Source organism: Plecotus auritus (assembly GCF_963455305.1).
Source record: "Plecotus auritus genome assembly, chromosome: 10".
In the NCBI taxonomy this organism is placed as follows: domain Eukaryota; kingdom Metazoa; phylum Chordata; class Mammalia; order Chiroptera; family Vespertilionidae; genus Plecotus; species Plecotus auritus.
The window spans coordinates 55202891-55220108 of NC_137785.1; the positions used below are offsets into that span (position 1 = coordinate 55202891).

The following is a 17218-nucleotide window of genomic DNA, read 5'->3' on the forward strand; positions in this document are numbered from 1 at the left end:
TCTGCCCCTGCCCAGGCCCCAAGCCTCTGGCCGGGGCATGGGGCCTGAACAGGGGACCCCCAGCTCCCTCCGATTGCCAGCTACACCCCTGCCAGGCCTATAGCTTTGGGGCCTAGGCAGGGCCCCCCCAGCTCCCTCCGATCGCCCAGCTCTGCCCCTGCCCAGGCCTCAAGCCTCTGGCCCAGGCTTGGGGCCTGGGCAGATGACCCCCAGCTCCTTCCGATCACCTGGCTCCGCCCCTGCCCAGGAGCCCCCTGGCTCAGGCCCTTCCCAGGTCACTCAGGACCCACTGTGGCCTACCTCGGAGTGACCTGAGTACTGAGAAAGTTCCCGGGACCCAGGCTGCTGGGTGCCTACATATGCAAATTAACCTCCATCTTTGTTGGGTTAATTTGCATACTCACTCTGATTGGCTGTGGGCATAGCAGAGGTACAGTCAATTTACATGTTTGTCTATTATTAGGTATGATGCTATAGACATAGCTTTGGCTACGCAGCCAGTCACAGTGCCTCTAATGTTCCTTATCTATATTTCTATCTATCTACCTTTCTATCTATCTATCTATCTATCTATCTACCTTTCTTTCTTTTTAATGAAAAGGTCATTTATTTCATGCCTAGAACATTTATTTATTATTTATCTGTTTATTTCTCTGTTGCTTTCAATTAATTCTTCCATTTCTTCCTAACATTGAGGAAGCCTGGATCTACTTGCCTGGATGTTTTTCACTTGTTTGTCAATGGCTGGGATACCCCAAAATTCATTTCTTCACCATTGCTGCTGGGGTTTTGCCACATGCGTTTCCTATTTCAAGCCTGATGACATCCGCTACTTGTTTAATACAGGTGGCGTGAGGAAGAGACAGCCAGTTTGGTTTAATATGCACACTTGCCTACATTGCAATGGCCTCAATAAACCAGAGCACATACAGCTAGGACCCCGTTTGCCCATGCAGCCTGTGGCCAGGCTTCTGGCCATGGCAGGGAAGCCAGACAGAAGTGATGGGAAGGATTTTAATGAAGGATAATGAAGGACTTTGTTTATATCCTTCACAGCACATGACTACATCAAGTCAACAAACTCTTCTTATGAATTTCCTTTCTTGAGTGGTCTTCAGCTTTAGTGTCACAGTTGCTAAACAAAGCTATGGAACCACTGTCACTGAATGCTGGTCCTGAACAAAGCGCAGATACAGATTGTGCTTTGATGCACCTTATCATGGCGGCTGCTGCTATGGGAAGCCAACTGTCACATCGGGGAGGGTGCCAGGAGGCTGATAACCACTACCTGACTAGGCCTGGTCTTATTTTATTCTTTTTGGTTGGGGTGGGAGGGGCTATGCCAACTGCCCCACCCCCTCACTGGGCTTCCTCTGCTCTTCCCAATCAATGACCAGCCTATCCCATTCTTTTGATTGCTCCCATGTCTACATATAACCCACATACATACACACACCATTAAAACACAAATGCAAAGCAACAATCAGACACATTTGTTTTAATGCAACATACTGTAAGAAAATTCTAAAAGTTTTTTAAGAAATTAAATTTTAAGTAGTAGTTAAGAAAGAAAAAGAAGAAGAAAAGATATTGCTCTGGGCAGATTATTTTCTCCCTTAAAATATTCATTACCACCAGAACCGGTTTGGCTCAGTGGATAGAGCGTCAACCTGCGGACTCAAGGGTCCCAGGTTCGATTCCGGTCAAGGGCATGTACCTTGGTTGCCGGCACATGACCAATGGGAAGTGTGCAGAAGGCAGCTGATCGATGTTTCTCTCTCATCGATGTTGCTAACTCTCTATTCCTCTCTCCCTTCCTCTCTGTAAAAAATCAATAAAATGTTAAAAAAAAAAAAAGAAATTCATTACCATTATGTACCTCAACAACTAGGCTTTCTCTACAGCACAAACTGAGCCCACAAAAGACAGAGAATTTGAATTTTTCATCCTTTATTCCTTTCTAAAATGAAACACTAAAATAGGCTACAAGTCACATTTTATTTAAAAAACAAACAAACATTTTTGGTGACTATCTTTTGAAAAGAACCTTAAAATTTATAGTCATACCGCTGGATCTGTGCACCATCTAGTGGCTGTTTCTTTTCAAGGACAACAAGAAAAATAACAAATTGAAGAATTTAAAAGTTGGGCAGAAAAATACCTGCCTCAGCCCATGCTTCCCACAGGTCTCTTCCTCAACTTCCCTTTTCCACCTGTTTCCTTTCCAACTGTCCTGTGAGACACCTCTCATCCCAGATAGATACTTTTAGAACTTATCATAAATGGGTTTTCTGGAGAGGTGAGCTGGGCAGGAAGAGAGGTGCCTTCTCTCACTGGGTGGGGATCCCTGCCACAGTGAGGACCCCTGGTCATAGAGAAGGTCCACCCTTCCATGTGGAGAAGGCTCACCTTCCATGCAGAGATGCCAGTGGTCTACCTGTGACCCTCAGCGCTCCTCATCACTAATATCCCCTCTTCTTGCCAACAATCACGTTTTAATTGCTCATAGGCTCCCACCCAACCCTTCTACTGTAGACCTACTCAATAAGGAACAGTCCATGGACATCTGCAGGCCTGCTAGGTGAGATAATTACTCCTGACGTCCCCATCTGTATACTTCTCCTCACAGCCAGAGTCCTGGAAACAGAACCTCTTCTAACTGGCTCCCTGAATGGGTTTTGGTTTCAAGCTTTCTCTCACATATTATAGCTCCCATTCAGGAAGCAATTAAGGGTCAGACACTGCTCTGAGCAATTCAAAGACAGTATTGCTAATCTTTTAACAAATGGAAGAGTGGACATGATCACCCTACTCTTCTCCCTCCCCCCGACTGCATTTTATAGGTAAGAAACAGATTTCAGCATTTAATGTGACCAAGGGTTCCCCCCACCAGGAAGAGGCAGAGGCAGAGGCAGAATTTTAACTCTCAAGAGTTTTAACTCTCAAGAGACCAACCGTTTCTGAGATACTTAGGGTATCTAAGTAAACTTCAAAGAAAAACCTTTTTATCTCTAAAAGGAGAGTCCAGGAGGGGAGCAAAAAAGCCTTAAATTGGTTTTCTTCATCAGTTATTAGTTACCCTTTATAGATGATGAAGTTGAAGGCTCAGAGAATACTAACCCTTAAACCAGTACTAATAGGAGCTAACCCCCATGGGTATGGTGATTACTGTGTTCTACATCTTTGTTACACACATCTGGTTATAGGCCTCACCTTTAACCTAATTCTAGACTCTCTCTCAATACGACTTAACTGGACCATACTTCAAAGTGTGTTCTTAATATAGGTTCGTACTAGACTTACCGGGGTGATCACTTTGTAAATTATATAAATGTCTAATCTGAAACTAATATAATACTGTATGTCAACTGTAATTGAAAAATTAAAAAATGTTCTTTAACTTAAAAAATAGATTAAACATTTAAAAAACTGTTGATGGTTTCCAGAGCTTCTACCAACTCTCAAATGATATTAAGATCACCTGGTTTATAAGTAGCAAAGCTCAGACTTAAAATCCAAATTTTCTAACCGCTTTTCACAGTGGATAAACAGATGTAATGCTTGCGTTATTTATTTATTTATTCCTTTCTTCCTCCTACTTCACATAGTAAAGTTTTTGGCATTTCTTTACAACAGTGCTGTTCAAAATGTGGGTCAGGACCCATAATTGGATCACGAAATCAACCAGCAATTTTTTAAATGAAATAGAATACTACAGAGATATTTGGTATGGGTAAATACTGTGTTGTGGAACTTTTCTTTCAATTACATATACTTATGTGTATGTATGAAGTGGGTTATTCCATAAAATGTATTTCTTTCTATGGGTCACAGGCAAAAGAGCTGGCAATTACTGCTCTAAATGTCAACTCTGTAGCATTCCAAAATATTAATATTTATTGCCATGGAACAATAAACACCGTACACCTGTCCAAGCAATATACTCAGTTACATGTTCCATCTTTAACAGAGGAAGTGGGCTACCTTGCAATGTATACTGGCTGAGAACAACCCAGAATGTAACGGCAAGGTAAGTCGATTTGCCTATCAAATGTGTGGTCACATCTCAAGGACCTGGCCGCCAAGCTGGCTTTAAAATAGCTCAGGTTGAGAAAGACGGGCATAAAAATGCACCATTTTTAATCATCTTGCCGACTTTGGGTTCCAGAAGACAAGTGGCAGCTAATGCCTACTGCAGAAAAAGAGAATGAGCAAAAGGATGTTTGTTTTTGTCAAATGGCCAAATTCTCTTAGCTTATTTGCTTTCCAAAAGTGAGAACTGTAAAAAATAAGGGTCTCTATGAGAAAAATTTCAGGATACACTTCAGTGAGGAAAATAACAAAGCAATAAAAGCCGACACTGATTCTTTCACATGTCTGTTTCCCACCTACTACAAATAAGTGATTTGTTAGTTACATAAACGGTTTGAATGGAAGAACACACATTTCCTGATCAGCATTAAAAAATAAAATGGAAAAAGATAAAATAATGAGTCTAAGGTGGCCCCACAAAGCAAAAGCCACAGTTTACATGGCTCTCAAAAAAACAAAAAGGCCATTCCATGCCTCTTCCTCTTCAAGAGACCAAATGGCAATCCACTCTGTCAAAACTGAAAGTGAGGCACCCACAGCAGGCCAGCATTTGTGCCAGAAGGAATCTGACATAAGATAAAAACACATGGTGGGAGCAATAAAAGTCTTGTATCCTCTCTCATTTAACACATACACTATATACAAAATAGGAAACCTGTAACCAACATTCCAAATCAAATAATGTTAACAATTGAAAGCAGTAACAGTAGAAAATGGTCATTGTGGTTATTGCCGAGATACAAGCAATAGCTAGGACAGCAATAAGACGGAGTGAAAAATAAGCAGAGGAAAAAAACTTAAAAAACAAACACAGAATAACGAAGAGGGTCTGCTCCAAGATGAAACAAGAATTCCAATACGCACTTGTAAGTATTCATTAGATCTTCAGGCGGTGAATGAGAAATGTCCAATTTCCCTAAAGACAGCGTGAGTTATATCCATTATTTTGCTTCAACTCCTTCTCAGGAAAATGCCTACTCCCGTAACCTCTCCCAAACCTCCCTCCCAATTTCTGAACGAAGGACCTCTTCTGCAACCTTCTCTTGGGTGAAATTTTTACGAAGGTAAATGGTTACTTCAGGAGAAGGTGAGGAAGGACAAAGCAAGATACTGTTTTCAGATGAGCACACAGAAATCCTGTGGTCCTGGGAGCCCCGGGCTTATCAGATGGTGTGGACACTCTTTATTAGCTCCCTTTGTGGTGCCTGCAGAGAGCACGTCAAGGAATTTCTCAGGCGGAAGAGATGTTCATTGTCGATAAAACCCAAAAGATGAAGAGAGAAATTTTAAAACCAGGGCATTTTCAGGATTTGGGAAGCTTTTACATTGTTTATAGCACGTCTATTATCTTAGACCAATATTTAATGTAATAAAATAAGAATACATAAGATGTCAGCTTAAAAGGCCCACGAGAGCCCTAGCCTATTTGGCTCAGTGGATAGAGCGTCGGCCTGCAGACTGAAGGGTCCCAGGTTCGATTCCGGTCAAGGGCACATGCCTGGGTTGCGGGCTCAATCCCCAGTGGGGGGTGTGCAGGAGGCAGCTGATCAATGAATCTCTCATCATTGATGATTCTATCTCCCCTCTCCCTTTCTTTCTGAAATCAATAAAAATATATATATTTTTAAAAAGGCCCACGAGAGAATGAATCTCCTTTTGCAAGGAATACAAACTGAATAGCAAATCAAGGCTTTATTCTCCCACTCAGATATTTAGAGTAAGCCCCACTGCTTGTTTTCTGCAAAAAAAAAAAATATATAAAAAATAATAATAAATAATATTTTAAATAATTTGTTCACAGATTGAATTAAAATATCTGTCTTTAAAACTACCCCTGCAGAAGGCAGTGCTAAGCTGGCAGAGCTGACATCGCCAACTGTAATCCATTTTTAAGGCTGCTGTATGACTTCTCACTGTGCCCTTACGCAAAAGCCTCGCTGCTCTCATGCAGCAGGTGGCAGCAGACCCTGCAAGAGTGGCTGTGGAGTCCCACCATTTGCCAGCTCTGCATATCCATCGGCCCGCAGGCAGCTCTGGAGCCACAGGTGGCAGACCCTGGCTCTATAACACGGTGCTGCATGGGCACCAGGCCATCTGTCCCTGCCAAGCTGCAGGGTCCCATTTTGTACATGGTTTCTGCTCCTGGGCTAAACAAAGGGTCACAAACATATGTGATGGCTTTTGGTTCATTAAGGTAAAATGAATCACTTGCTCTCCATAACTCAAATTTGTTTACAGGATGGTCTACAAATTCTCAGAATGAAGAAAACCCAAAGTGTGCAAGAAAATTCTACACCCAAGAATACATGGCTCAGAAAAATGCCTCCTCCGGGACCAGCATTAATTGGCACACCTGATCCCTTCAAGGACATACCATACAATATAGCCATGATACAATTCCACCTCACCTGAGCCTTGTAGAAAAAGCCACCCGCCTTTGAGAAAGCCATTCATGTGAGTCCATCTAACTGCCTTTTGTGAACCCCTCCCTATTATCGTCCCCATCCCAACAAAAATGGAAGAAAAGGAAGGGAGGGAGGATCTTATAGCAAAAAACACACACCAACTTTCCAAGATTTTCAGCATTGGGTCAAGAAATGACCCAGAAGGGAAAGTCATCCTTGAGAATGAAGATGTGCCATTGCTGTGGTACAGGAGGAAGGGGTGCAGGGGTGGAGGTAGCACACCTCCTTTGTCAACAAAATGTGAGTACATAACTACTAGGTGCCTCTTCTTATCTCTACGACAAAGCATCAGGCTAGGGCTGCATCCTTGGGAGGGCCATTTAAGTCTCTTGTGCTATTGCTGCAAAGCCATTTCTGCCCCTTTTAGGGGGCCCAAGGCATTCCTGTTATCTGCTACCTATCTCTGGCCGTCCAGGAAAGAAAGGCAATCTATCCAGCTCAGTCACTGGGTAGGAGACCCCATGTAGAGGGGAAGCAAGTAGTAAGGGAATAATATAAATGAATAAAATAATAAATGATAGACAGTTGGGCACGAGTGGGGGAAAATGCTTTCCAGCAAAACTCCCCGTCCTCCCAAATCCAAGGAGGCCTGGATAATCTTCCAGGTAAGTAAGCAGTTCTCCCTGCTGGTCACCAGGTCTGGGGAGAGGATGTGATTTCTCAATGCTAATACCTCACCACTTCCAAAAGAAACTAGCCAGAGCCTGCACCCTAGTGAGAGGGGCCATCATGCAGCAGAGTACTAAGCTGCAGGGCTGGGCTTGTGCCGGCCATCCTCTCCACCACTCCACTCCTGGAACTGGGGTGGGGGGGGGGGTGGGGGGCTCAGGGCGCAGAACACTAGGAGCCAAGAAAGGGGGAGGGACCGCAGCCAGCCAACTGCTCCCAGACTGCTGAGGTGGCCCCATGGGAGAAAGCAAGGACAGCAACTCCAAGCATTTTATCTTCTCCCTGCCACCCCCCCCCCCACCCCAAGCCAACATACTTGCTAGGGCTAATTTGGGGGGACACAAGATCAGGGAAGATTCTGAAGAGAAAACTTTCCAATCTAGCTTTGCAAATGGAACTGCAGTGTGCCAAAATATGCTTGGGTTCAAAGAGCAGCAGCAGAACCCTCTCCGCACACAAAGGTACACACAGATCTAAAAAACATTAATGCCATAGCCACTCTAACGTGATGGGAAGTTAAAGAGGCTACATTAAGGGACAATAAGAAATGCTCTAATATGTCTTTGAGGAACTGATTCCCATCTTGAAGATGGATTAGTCCACATTCAAAGAACTTTGGGTACTAAAACTGCGTTGCAGTATAAAAGAAATGGAAATGCATCAATAATGGCCTTCATTGTACCAACATCCCCTCCACTGCCCCCCAAACCCACTCGAGGACAACTCATTAAAACAACCCTGTATTCTTTTTTAAACAAACAAACCCACAGATCCCCTGCTTTGTCAGATCTAGTGTCCTTTCCCTTTGGGTTCAGGAAACAAAAGCAAGATTTGGGGCTGTAAGAAGGGCAGATAGGAGAGGGTGTTCTCCCAGCCCCTCAGGTGGGAGCTAAGCTGTTTTTGCCAGGCTGGTTTCTACAGAGCTCAGGATTAAGCCTCGAGCTCTATTTAGCAAGCACAAGGAGCGCTATTAGTCAAGACAACGTTTGGGCACCACGTGCCACATTAATTCCCCGCTGGTACACGGTGTCAGTCATGTACATTGCAGTCGAAAATCACAGCTCCTCCCGCGATGCAGCACAGCTTATGCTGATGGGACTGGAGCACTGATCATCATGGCTGTCACAGCAAAGGGCACTCTGCTTTCCCTGCAGTTTCTTCTAGTTCAGAAATTCTTTTTTTATTTTAATGTATTTGTCTGGAGACCAGTAAAACAAACAAGAAAAACAAACAAGAGTCCTTCTCTTTTATAGCTTCCCACTGTCTTAAATGTAATTTGTCACGGTATTCCTCTGCTAACAGTACTTGGGATTTCACACTCTCTCCAAACCTTCATTAAGTTTGCAAACGTTCTGACTTCACCCTGTCAGAGCTAACTTTACCCTGTCATACTGCAGGAGGAACCACTCACCAATGTCACCACGGGTACAGAAAACTCAAAACACTGCTTAGCGGGAGTGACAAACACAAGCAACAGGAGGAGAGAGGGCAAGACCATTTGTCAAATACAAACTGCCCGAAACTGAAGGGAACTAAGACCTTTCACCCAGCCCATCCATATAGGAGGAGGAGGATAGACCCTGCGCTGTGGCACCCGCACACCTAGAGTCAAAGGGCACATCAGAATGCCCACTCCATCCCTGCTCAGAACAGATGAATGTACGCCCTTGCCCCTCCCAGGAGACTTTCGCCCTTCATGTCCAGCCAACACAATGGACCTAAAAACTTGACCTGCAGGTTTATCTTTTTTTTTTTTTTTAATCCTCATCTTAGTATATTTTTTTCATTGATTTTTAGAGAGTAGAAGGGAAAGGGAGAGACAGAGAGAAACACCAATGTGAGAGAGACACATCTATTAGTTGCCTCCTGCATGCCCCCGACCAGGGCTGGGAGCCTGCAACCCAGGTACATGCCCTTGACCGGAATCAAACCCGGGACCCTTCAGTCCACAGGCCAACACTCTATCCACTGAGCCAAACCAGCTAGGCAGTATATCTTATTTTTAAATGTTTGTTTATAGGTGATAAATTTATAAATGCATATCATCTACTACCACACAGGCCCAGGAAGACTCCATACACAGCTCAATGAGTCATTTTTGGCAAGCTCAACCCATAGATCTATCAGTTACCAGTAAACCCACAGAAAGAAAGATGGAGTCAAATGCAGACAGAGGCACAGCACAGACCAGGAGTCAGGTGGCCTGGATTTAGGGCAAAATTGACTGTTTTCCAATTTGTGACCTTGAGAAAGGTTGTTTAACTACAGTAAACCTTGCTTCACCTAACTGTAAGATGAGCTGATTGTACTACAAAAACTCTAAGGCCAGCTCCAGAAATTCCAACTCCATGACAGGTGGGAACAGGTAAGAAATTAGCACAGTCACTAACACTATAGCTATAGTTCACTTCCAAAATAATCCGCACCTTGAACCACAAAAGAAATACAATCAACTTTGGTTTTGAAAGCAGCAGACATATATTTTATATATAAAATTACCAAACCCACAAAGAATGAGAATGAAAATCAGAATCAAACATGAATAACATTCTCATAGGAATGCTAGTTTCATCTTGCATAAAGGAGCAGCATCCTGTCTTGTTTTCTGAATATCCATCTTACACTGGAAAGAGTAACTTTCTACATTTTAAAAAAGAACAAGGAAGCACAAAGCAATGGATTGCAGAAGTGCTGATATAAAATATCTGTTTAAAATTTTACTTTAGTCATATTTGCCAACAATTTCTTAAAAGCATTCATCGGAAGCTATCTAGATATAAATGCTAATTAAGTCTTTACTTCAGGAACATCTCAAAATTTCTATCTTCCAACAGAATAAAAAGTAGCTGCTGCAAATTGGCAAGACAGTGTTACAAGGGTGACTTCAAACTAGACTGAAGGAAGATAACTCACGTGCGGTCACCTCTGGCACAGAGCTCCTGGTGCCGCCATTTCCTTTCCTCCTCACTGCCATCTTAGTGCCACCACGATGCGTCCTAGCGGGCCGGCAGGCATGCTTGCTTATCTACATGATGCCACTCACTGCCAGAGCATTCAAAGGTTTGCTCTGAATACATTTTTTTTTTTTTTTTTTTTGTAGCAAAAAGAGCCAGCCCCTGACTCTTTACTACCAGCCAGGCTAAAATTTCATGAGAAAACTGACGAGCTTAGAGTCAAGCGATTTGGGAAACCCCTACAAGTACCAGAAAGGAGAGCTTCTTCCCAGCAGCCCAACTTGAGTAGCCCATGGTGGAGGCAAAGAAAACGAGACGCACCTGGGCCTCTGCTGTCTCCCTGAGCACCTGCTACACAGCTTCCATAAACCAGAGAAAGAAAATCTGACCAGAATCTCCAACCAAGTTTTAGTGTAGAAATTTCAAAGGCAGGCTGACACCTCTCATGCCATCCAACCAAACATTTTATGCACGCAAAGCTGCAAGTAAAATGGAGTTCTAATTTGCTGCCCTCACACTTTTATTTCAAGTGCAAGCCTTATAAAATCTAAGGAGAAAGACTCCTTTCGCATTTTATGTATCTATATACCATGTATCTAAACAATTAATATACTAAATGTCCCTCTTGGGGTTAAAAAAATATACAGAGATCTAGGCTTTTATGATGCAAACATAAATAAGATTTCTGCAAGCTTTATGGAATCTTTGTAGGATTCTAAACAGGACAACTGAGCCTTCGATTTCAATGAAAAGACTGATGTGAAAATCCTCCTCTCTGGTTTCAAGAGCATCTATTAATTAGAAAACAGCACTCAGTGAATACGGTGAACAACAGCTAGTGCCACCAGACCTGGAAGAACAGCTGTTTTATAAATCTGATATCAAGTTAAAAGGCTTCTCCAATAACCATTCTGTGAAGATTCAACTCCTGGAACAGCTACTACAGCCTTTTGAGCAAATTCTTCATGGTACAGTTTACTCTAAATATACGCTTACTATAAATCTTGAGGGTTAAGTACCTTTAAAAAGATAAACACACAAATCAAAGTTAAAATCCACTTGTTTCCTCTAAGTAACAGCATGAAGGAACAAAGGAATTAGCCCAGTCAAATCCAATTAATTTTAAAAATCAAGATTTCTAAGCTTACAATTACAAACAAGAGTTTTCCACAAGTAGTTTGAAATGAAATTAAACAGAAGGCACTAAAAATTATCCTCATTAGTGAATGAGAGCCCCAATCTATTGATCTTTCAGGGCAAAATCTTGTCTTGTTAAAACGTTTTTTCTTGTATATTTTAATCAGCTGTTACAGATCATGAAAATATTTTCTTAAAAATAAACAACAACAGCAACAAAAACCACCTAAAATCCAGCAATTTTCTTTAGGAATGGAAAATAAACTGACTGTAAAAGACAGTGAAAAGAAGCCTGAACTCTTTTAAATATACCATATTTAGATTTCTTTTTTCTCTCAAGTGTCATTTTCATCTTTGACTAGTGATAAATTCATACCTCTCATTACCTTAAATTAACAATGCATAGTTAATTAAAAGCATGTGTTAAAATCTTCAATAAAACCTATATTTCAAGTATATATATCACACTTGGTTTCTAACACATACATAAAAGAATGTATCCAAGAACCTTTGTTACACCTTTAGCATTTGCAGCATTCATTTTAAAGTCTTTTTTGCCCATTCAACCAAAGGCAATTTTTCAACCTCTCACAGCTATATGAGTATGAGAAATACTTACTGTAGACAAAAGGATTCCATTTTCTTCCAGGGAATGTTCTCCACCCTCCCAGAGAACTCTTGTATGCAGTGTGCAAATTCATTTCTGAGTTTTACAGTAACAAAGCTCTCGTGGCACAGACCTAATGTAAATGAAATGGCCCTGCAGCTGCCTTCAGAACCCAGCTCACCTCAACCGTGATACAGCTAATTGTTAAAAATGGTGGCTGAGACATTTTCCATACATTAAATTAAGGAGCTCTGATGAAGGCGCTGGCATCCACCCACTTCAGACAAAGGAAAATAATTTGCAACTGTACCGGGCATGGATAATTGAGTCATCTCCCATACAGGGTCAGTGTGAGAGGTTTCCTCCATCTTTACAAAATGCAAACCACAGCTCATTGTCTCATCTCAGAAATCAATTCTTTGCAATGCTGCGCTGGGTCAGAGTTTTAAAGGATCCTGGTCTTGGGTAAATCCAGACCTCCAACACCCAGACAAGCTAAATTCTCAGTCCCTCTCCCTTCCCTGAGCAGCCCTCCTCCATTCCCCGTTTGACAGCTCCTCAAGTCTTCCTATTGTTAAGAGTACAGAAAGTCCCACACCTCCGAAGGCAGCTAAACCTCTCAACTAGGTGAGCAATTTCCAAGTCCCCATTGAGGAAAGAAGTCCAGACCTTACTGGTCCCATGACACAAATACATTCCTGCGATAAAAAGCTATGCGTCATTGTAATATGCATATACAACAAGAAAGCTGCTTTTTAATGCTGAATTAAAAGCATTTTATCTCTGATATTACTCAAGGCATTAAAAGTGTTATAGGCAACATTTACAATTTTATTACCCTCTGGATAATGCTTGCATGACTTAGGAAGTTTTCATTTCACTTACACAAATCACATTCTCTACACCAAACGATCTGAAATATATTTAAAGTACTCATAGCATACTCTTGCGAGGATGAATTTTAAAAAGTAAAGTAACTTTAAGAATCCACATCTTTGATGTTACTATTTCTTTTTCATGTAAAGCCTTATGCTAAAGCATTTCCTGGGAGATAATTCCAGATATCTCTAGTTCCAATAGTACTTTTTCCCTGTAACAAAATATAAATGACTGAATTCCTTGGTAAGGTATCCTACACACACACACACACACACACACACACACACACACACACACACACAGTCATCTACAATCCCAAAGAAGGATCTGGTTTTAGCAATGAAAAGAAGTTCTACTTTAATATTTTATCTCAAATAAGAATTGCACTTCACATGCATCTTTTTAAAAGAATCCTAAAGAAAGTCCCCACTTAAAGATGAAGTCTGCAAAAATCCTAAATAAACATTTAAATCTCTAAGCAAATACCTCTCTGCCCCACCCAACAGATTTTTTTTTAAAAGAAAAATATTAGAATGACAAGGCACAAATCTGAACAATTCTCAGGAGAATCAAGTACTTTTTCTATCAAACAAGTTAAATGCCTCTGAATTTTTCTCAACATTTTAAACAGACCAAGACCCTGTCTTCCAGAGGTACTACAACGTGCTGTCACTCTGTTTACTAGGTGCATTTATTTTCATTTCTTTACAAACACAGGCAAAGGCAATCCTACCTGCAGCTCTCAAATTTAAGGAGTTCCAGACCGGTGGCTGCTGTTGGTCACTGCAGCTCTTCCATTCCTTCTGTGTGGGATGAGCTCTGTTAGAACCAGTGCTCAAGTTTTTCCCACTCTGAACAGCCAAAAGTGGAGGGGGGAAGAGGGGGAGGAAGAGAGAAGAGAGGAGAGAGAGAAAGAAGAAAAAGGAAAAGAGAACACCCTGCAAATGTTGACATGACTGAAGCACTAAATAGTCCAATTAGACAATGAGATTGCAGGGCCCCTGGGAAAAGGGTGCCTTGCAGCCCCCAGGGCACAGCATCATCATTCCTTCTGCTCTACACAAATTCAGAGAAGTCAGCCATCAGTTTGAAGGCACAAACTGATGGGAGTAACAGTTTATAGGTTACTGAAGGGTATTTTATTGTTAACGGACTGTACCAAGTTAAGATTTAAGAGGGGGAGAGACAACATGTAGGCAAGAAATGCTATGATACTTTTTCCCCCCCCCCGACCCAAGCTACTGCAATTACTCTGATGTGAATTTTTGATGACTTCCGACATCTTGCATGGTTAGAAATCGCTTCAGCTGTCATGTCTGGTTAATGTGGAAAATGCATTTGCTGCATTGTGATGCAGTGCTGTAGCCACAGATTGTTACCCCAGTTGTGAAGCTGGTCCCGTAACTGAGCAGCAGGAATTTGCACATGCCATGATGCTAAAATAAATGGTAGTTAAAAGATTTTATACAGCAGCAGGCAGATTCTGCCATTTTAGCCTACAGAATGTGTAGCTCCAACATACACAAGCATCTCAGATGACTGCGCCCTCATCAACTGCACCGTCCTCCACACAGAACAGCAAATTCACCATCTTAAATGTTTGGCCTCTCAGTAGTTAAAAGGTTTTGATACTGTTTAAATAACTATTCAGATTAATTATAGCTTTGAACAGAAACGAGGTTATTTGCATCTCAGGAATATACAGCCAATGAAACTGTCAGTGACACAGGGAAATGCAGACCTTTTATTAACATATGCTCAGCTCAACTGTCACTTCTTTATACAACATTTAGGGGGGGAAATATATGATGTGTAAGTAATGAATATTCCCATTATACTTAATAGTTTTTAAAAGTGTTCCTCAGGAGGAGATTTTTCCCTCCATGTTTTAATGTACAGCCTGAAACTTAAAGACTCCATGAAAATACTAACATGTGTTTTCCATTGTCGCTAAAAGAAATTCAATGCAGCAAACAACTATGCAATTACAGGGAAGCTTGTGAAGAAGCCAAGATGAAACCTCACTAACAGGAGCTAGATGATTAAAGTAAGGCGGGCAGGTAGTGGACTGTCATTACGGTACAGACTGCAAAAGAAAAATCAAGAGAAAGACTCTTTCATCTTCAAAAGCAAAATCCACAAACCCTATGATTGCAATCTGCTGGCTGCAGAACCAACACCGATACTGCAGAACCCGAAGGACACATGAGGCTTACAATTCCATAAAATATTTTAAACAAATACTAACTTGGCTACCGGGCATCTAGAATTTGGCTACTTAAGGTTCTTATTCATCTACAATCATCGATTTGGTATTTAAAGCAGAGCCAAGTTACAGATTTCATTGCTTTAAAAGAAAAACAACTAATATAATTAACCAATATATCTTTCAACAGAACTTTTGCCAATTAAGTGCTCAGAGTTGAGATGTTTCAGACATTTTATAAAAAACGAGAAAGCTATACGAAAGAGAATGAACATAGGAACACACTGGTGTGTGAACAGTGAGTAACAGCGAAAGAACTTATGTTACTAACATAAAAATCAACTCATGACTTCCTTTGTTTTATTCATTGTGATAGCACCAAATGCATAATTTGGAGGTGCATGTGTTAACAAGCACTGTAAAGCTCCAGAGCTTTCTCGTTTTGTTTTTCCCCCCTCACTTAAAATTAACAGCACCAACAGTGCTACTGGTGCCATAGCAGATGTCACAGTAGTTGTAGCGAACATTCAACAATTCAAGTTTTTTTGTTCCAGACCCAATACAAGGTACCACTAGCAGCTGAGAAACTGCACAAGGAAGGAGGGAGAAACGGTGTGTGTTGGGGGTAGCTTTGAAATTAACCAGGCTCGGCTTATGCTCCAATTACTGAACAAAAGACAATCCTGGGGGACCTCTTTCTGAACCAGTCCAAGAAGCAAATTCTTTTGTTTGGGATCAAATAAATACTGCATTGGAGCATAGTGGATATGCAGCAATAAGAGTTTCTGCCTGGGGATGGAAGGGGCAAGAAGAAAGAGAACCCAAAGACCCCAGTGTGGTTACAGTCAAACCATTTCACCGATGGTTAAAACCTATTCTCTGAGGAAGCCCTGTGAAGTTCACTATAGGTGAATGAGAAAACCCCCTTTAATAGCTAAGAAACAAAACAAAACAAAAAATACCTCATTGAGTCACTCACTATTAAGACACTTTTCTTCAGCAGTACGCCCAACAAATAAATTGAAAGGATATTTATGCTAGAATAAATACCAGCTCAGACTCCATCTCCCTTCAATCTAGGAGTATCCCAAGGAAAGCAGATTCTGCCTGCAAAGAACCTCGGAGCAGAGGGTACTGAGAGGTGTTAACTAACCTGCCTCAGACCCCAGGTGCCTGAATATGTATGTGAAGGCTGTAAACACTGGAAAGAAGCCACCTTATACCTCTCCGCTTGTTTTATCCTCAGCTGAACATAAAGTGGTCCATTCCTAAATGTCTGTTCAGTAGTCCCTTGTTTAATTTTGTTTTGTCTTTATATAGCCCTAAGCACCAAAAACTAAAAGAGAAAAGGGAGACAACTACTGGACCCAGCATCCTATATAATAAATGGCTAATATGCAAGTAGATCGAAGGGTGGAAAGACTGGTCGCTATAATGCGCCCTGACCACCAGGGGGCAGACGCTCAATGGAGGAGTTGCCCCCTGGTGGTCAGTGCGCTCCCACAGGGGGAGTGCCGCTCAGCCAGAAGCTGGGCTTATGGCTGGTGAGTGCAGCGGCAGTGGCGGGAGCCTCTGCTGCCTCTGCGGCAGCACTAAGGCTGTCCAACTGCCGGCTTAGGCCTGCTCCCCCAAGGCCTAAGCCATCAGTCGGACATCCCCTGAGGGCTCCCGGACTGCAAGAGGGTGCAGGCCAGGTTGAGGGACCCTCCCCACCCCGAGTGCATGAATTTCGTGCACCAGGCCTCTAGTTTATTAACATAAGGAATAAAAATGGGCTTGCTTATACAAATGCAAAGATTACATTTAATCCTTTCTACCAAAGAGGACCAACTTTTCAAAATCCTCTGCACACTGCACCATTCTGCATATAACAGCAGCTAACTTGAACATCACTTACACACTATATAAAAAAAACCTAGACACCCACAAGTGTAAAGACAGATGGATCTTTCTGCTACAATGGCCAAAGTGTATTTAGGTCTCTGTGTATTTGAAAGATCTCCAAATTTCAGGTGAAGGCTTGAATTTTCAAACAGTATTCCATATAAAACTCCAACAAAGCATGCCTTTAGATAGTTCCTTAGAATCCTTTGTAATCTTTCATAGAAAAGTTTCAAGTATTATTTCTATTTTCATCTCTCTATAGATTCTCCCCAATGAGTCCATTAAAGAACTTCCCAGCAAAGTACATGTATAGGACCCCCACCGA

General features: G+C 41.8%; 1 protein-coding gene across 4 annotated transcripts in view; it reads right to left on the minus strand.

The window, feature by feature from the left end:
* The window catches only part of NUP93 (nucleoporin 93), a 93852-nt gene that overhangs the window by 40320 nt on the left and 36314 nt on the right, over positions 1 to 17218 (minus strand). Inside the window, exon 1 of one of the 4 annotated variants that reach the window (XM_080645863.1) lies at positions 13537 to 13917. The exons of 1 other annotated variant lie outside the window; for it this stretch is intronic. The gene's annotated coding sequence lies outside the window, so the exon portion shown is untranslated. Of the gene's footprint in view, positions 1 to 10139; positions 10218 to 11936; positions 12630 to 13536; positions 13918 to 17218 lie in introns of those variants that run through there. 2 more of the 4 variants (XM_080645864.1, XM_080645865.1) reach the window with 2 other exon arrangements.